Here is a 5206-nt window from a genome sequence, read left to right on the forward strand (position 1 = left end):
GTCTGTCACCCAACAAAGGTGCTGTTTATATTACTTCTTGTCATCCAAAAAAGCTCCCTAAAAGAAAAATCTTCTATTCCAAGCCAACTGGTCTCCCAGTGAAAATGACCACTTTCTCAGACCTCTACAGTTTTCTCCAAAATGGCCTGCAAGCTAAGCAAGGTTTAAATGTTAAACACAACCAACATGGGGAGAGATAAAAAATATTACAGATTTTCTAAGTATATATATTTCTGAACAAAATGACTAGTATTTGCTCTAGCTTGTTTTTCAGAGGTGATCTAGAAAGCATTTAGTAACTGCTGTGGAATAGTTGCATCCCACACTGTTATTATGAAGCAACACAAAAAGCAACGTGTTTATCTAAACCAAAGCCTCAGTCCAAAACCCCTTTAAGTAGGGCTCTGTTAAGCGTGTCATCAGAACTTTAAGATATTTGATTTAATTCCTAATTCTGTACCTCTGCACTCATATAAACCCCAGTCAGTGAAATAAGTGACTCTCCATTCTAACTTTATTGACTCTTCCCAAACAGAAACATGGCTGTGGCATTACAACACTTATGTGAATGGGCACTTGGAGGCAGAGATGCAGAGAAACGCAAAGCACCCTGTACAATGCCACTCCTTTAGAGGGGAAGTAAGAAACTGTCCTGTTCTTCCATCTAATTTGCTCTGGGCCCTCTCCATAAATGCTGATACATTACCTGAAGCAATGCTTTCCTGCCACACACAGGAAAACAGACTAAAATGCCGGGTGTGTGTATTTTAGTCTGAATGGACCAAGGAAATATAAAACGTTTGAGATTTCACTTTCTGTAAGGCCGTTTAAGAGCCACTAAAAAAAACCAAAAAACGTTAGTTGTGTTCAAGATATTCCCTGTGTTTAAACAAAAAACTCTCCTTCAGCCAGACAAAGGTCTTTTTCTACAACGGAAAAAGACATCATGAGAAAAACATGCAGTGTGCACTCACAACGGCTACTGACAGGGATGAATCACTCCTGATTCTTCTACGCACGACCTGCTAACACGTGTTTTAAGATGACCACCCCAATCCACACTAAGAACAATAACTTCCCTGTCGCAATACATCGCGTTTCCTAGCGTAAACGCTTTCCCCGACATGGAAAAGTAAAAATCCCACCCACAGTCCGAGGCGGCTCGGCCCGGGGAGCAGCGTGGGGCGCCAGCAAAGCTTCGCGCAGGTTCTCGTCCCGGGCGTGCGACCGGCTCTCCTCGCCTCCCGCGGGGCCGCTCCCGTCCCTCACGCCGGGGTCGGCGGAATGTACTTCCAGGCGCCCCAGCGGGAGAGGAAGCGAACAGATCTCACGAGCACCGCCCCGAGGCCGCTCGCCCGCTCCACGCCCCGTCCAGGCCCGAACCACCTCCCCAGCGAGCGCCCGCCGCGGCCCAGTGGCCTCGGCCCGGCCCTGGCCGTGCCTCCGCCCAGCGGGCGGCCGAGGCACCACCGCCGCGTGCCCTCCCTCCCTGCCTCCCTCTTCCCCCCGCAGCCCCTCGATTCTCACCCCTTGGCCGCGCAGCGGGGCGGGGGATGGCGCGGAGGAAGCGCTGGGCCGGCTGAGGCCCCGCTAGGCCGCGAACACACCGCGCCGAGCCGCTGCCGCCGCGCCGCGCGGGGTCATGTGACCCGCCCCTTCCGCCAGCGGCCCGGCATGCACCGCGCCGCGCCACCACAGAGGCGGCCGTGCCAGAGCGCCCCCAGGCAGTAACGCGGGCGACCATAGAGCGGCGGCGGGTAGAAGGGCGGGGTGAGCGAAAGGGCATGCGCGCTGCTGCCATCGTTGGTGCGGGCCGGCGGCGCGGAGCCGGCACCCGGCCCGGAGCTGCGCCATGTTGAGGTCAAGCGCCGCCGCTCGGTGCTGGGGCGGCTGGAGGCCCTGGAAAGCATCTGGAAAGCCTCTGGAAAGCCTTCGGCTGTGGGTGCCACGGAGCCTGGCCCGTCTGTCAGCCGTCATGGCCAGCTCAGCCAGACAGGCCAGGCTGAGCTGCGACCCGCCCGTGACAGTGGTCGGGCTGTACAGAATCCCCTCCCTCGACCTGCTGCTCACGTTCCTTGGGATGTAGCCCAGGATACAACTGGCTTTCATGGAAGGTTTTATCTACTGTAAAGGACCTAAGGATTCACACACCAAAAGGAGCGAACATTAGTGTCTTAAGCAGCTGTATGCTCATCAGAAAGATGTCACTGTGCTGTTGGGCCTAGCCGTGGTCTGCAAGTGGTAGTTTCCCTGACCTACTTCCGGCACTTAGACTACATTAAGAGACAACTTTCAACATGGTATGCAAGACAGTAATTGCTGTAGTTACACCACTAGTGGCAAGGAGTTGCAGGTTGAAAGAGGAAGTGACTATGAATGAAAGGAACGAGATCTTACAGATTATTATGAGGTAGACCACAAAATGAACATACGTGCATAAAGCTGTTTAAAACTTTATTTATGTTCAGCTAAGGAAAAAAAATTGTATTTTCCATTATTTAAAGAAAAGCGCTCAAAAGACAATAGTCAAATGACAAAATTTCCTCCACCTGTAATGGCAAGAAAAACATTTGAAGTAGACTGACTTCTTCAGTACAAAGCAGGTTAAAACTATCTGGCTGATGTCATACTTGCTACTGAACAGCCAACAACTGCATTGGAACTACAGTCCTGTTCATCACCTTGCTTTACAAGATGATGTGTAAGGGTAAATATTTCAGCAGTAGCAGATTTAAGAAATACTTTTTAAGTTTGAATGAAATTCCTTCCCCCCACCAGAAACAGCATTTTTACTTTCTATTAATTACAGCTTATTCCAAGCAGCCTGCATATCTCCCTCTAACTAATACAAATTTAGTAACTGCAATACTGACTACGGTTAATATTTAAAATAATTTAAAAGCATACCTAGGAAAACCAAGGAAAAGAGAAAGGGCATAACAAAAATCTCCAGAATCTTTTTCTGTGTTGTCGTCTCAGAAAACAACAGCTCAGCTTGAAAAAGAAACGTGAATCCCAAACTCTTTGTTTGTACTTGTACTGCTGTAATAATTTTTTATTTACAGGAAACATTGCAAAGGCTTTGCTCACGTACAGGTTCATCTGTTTTTTCAGCCAAAGAAACAGGCTATTTTGCATTTATTATTCTTATACTAATCAACTGTAGCCTCCTGTATCCTTCTTAATCAAGGAAGAATAGCAGAAGTAGCATCCAGTAAATGTAGTTGCTTCCCCATCTTTACTCTTTCTGCTATGGGATTTTAGAATTACCCACCCCTAGTGCCTATATTATCTTCCTGCATTTCAGTTATGGAACTGAGATCCCTTTCCAGATACTGTCCACAGTTCACTTTCTTCAGTTCTCACTGCAAACTCCAGAGTTTCATGCTCAAGCCAGTCCTGAAGAGTGCATATTAAGGTTAAGATTAAAAGAGGTGCTTTTTTTGTCTGCCAATTTGTCTTGTATTTCAAGGATGAGAAATCATCCCAAATATGTTAGGCAGCACCTCAGGGTATAGGGATCACATTGTTTCTAGACTATGCATCTTAAACATTTTATACGTGTTTTGTCTTCCCTTCCTCATATCCTTTAATTGCTCCCTCCATCACATTACCAGTCTAAATACAGCCACTTAGAGGAAGTTCCATTAGATGCCAGACTCACTGATCTAATTCCTTGGCTCCTCTGAATAGCACTGTGAGATTTAAAAGTTTCTGCCTCATATGTATTAGTTATATTCATTATTCGGGATTTTTTCAGTCTGAAGACATTTGGTTTTCCAAAACTTTGTTCCTATAGATGTCAAGTCTGTTTTGTCAATCTCTTAAATTAATCTTTTATGCAAAATACCAAACGAAAATACACTATTGTGACAGGATGAAAGAGAACAGGGAAGAGAGTTACTGTGCCAGTCTTCAGTCATTCATCATCACTAAGCTGCATAAAAGAGTAATAATTAAATCATGTATATGCCTACACAAATATATAGATAGTACAATCTAGTATAACAAAAGTACTTCAGCAATACGCTTGAACTCTGAGAGGGCCTTGGTCACTCCTGGTGTTAGAAAATTCACCAATGCCTCATTTTCACAGTAATTGGACCTGCTGACTCAGTTTTGAGAAATGATGGCACTTCAAAGGTAAACTTGCACATGGATAACCAGTTGTGTAATTTGGCTCCCTCTTGAAATTATTTGTCTAAAACTTTAGCAGGGGACCAAAGGATGGGGCACCTTATAGCTGTCTGTTAGTGGTTATCAACATGTAATATCCACTGAAGGAAAACAGTGCATATCCTTCCTCTGGTGAAGTAACCATTAGCATTTGATCCAAACAGCCAGCCGAAAACTCTTGTTACTTCAGAAGAGAAATTGCCTGTGCACTGGCTATGCCACAACAAAAATATTTTTGCATATTATCTAAATCAGCCAATGAAAAATAACTCACTATTTTCTTGTAGCACCCCATGAGCCAACAGCTCATTGGAGCCGCTACTGGCCAAAGTTACTTCCTCACCGTGTGGTTTCTTTGACCATCTCTGTCTGCCGTTCACCTCCCCTTCCCACAGCTCCAGTTTGTGACAGTGCATCTGCCATTTTTTGGCAGATGTGTGGCTCTATTTCGGACCTGCAGTCTCTTTCAGCTATATAAATGATGGCTGTTCACCCATAGGTTGAAGCTACAGTCATGATAAAAAACCCCAAAAGCTGCAGTGACAGTGACCAGTGGCTCTCCTTGTCGAGGCTTCGTTTAAACACGCGAGTAGCACATGGGATCTGGGTGCCAAGTGCTCTCTCCTCAGCCGGACACCGTGAACCATTCACTTGCCAGACCTGGAAGCCTGGGAGCAGCCGCTTGGTCGTTGTCCAGGCGGTGGGAGGAAAGAGTTTCGCTACGAATTTCACCCCTTTAAACCCTGCTGGGGGCTATTTACGCTCCTCCGGCGCAGCTCCTCGGGGAACCCAGGCACGTGTGAGACAGTGGGACGAAAACAAAACGAGAGGGGAAGGAAACCTCGGGGTCACCGCGCCGACCCACCACGGGCACAGACGATCCGTCCGCCGCGGCGAGCCCGGGGCGGTGCAGCTCCCGGACTACAGCTCCCAGCGTGCCAGCGCCACCCCGCCTTCAGCTCGCCGCCTTCCCGTCTCCGCGGTGAGAAAATAACCCCGAAGTTCCCCGCGATCAGCTGATCCCGGCTGA

The 5206-nt window shown here is 47.6% G+C and overlaps 1 protein-coding gene across 1 annotated transcript in view; it reads right to left on the minus strand.

Annotated features, from left to right (window-relative positions):
- Positions 1-1644, minus strand: part of RBM25 (RNA binding motif protein 25) — a 33689-nt gene extending 32045 nt beyond the window's left edge. Inside the window, exon 1 of the mRNA XM_082283601.1 lies at positions 1528-1644. The gene's annotated coding sequence lies outside the window, so the exon portion shown is untranslated. The remainder of the gene's footprint in view (positions 1-1527) is intronic.
- Positions 1645-5206: the final 3562 nt, after the last annotated feature.

This window comes from Coloeus monedula (assembly GCF_965178545.1).
Source record: "Coloeus monedula genome assembly, chromosome: 6".
NCBI lineage: Eukaryota > Metazoa > Chordata > Aves > Passeriformes > Corvidae > Coloeus > Coloeus monedula.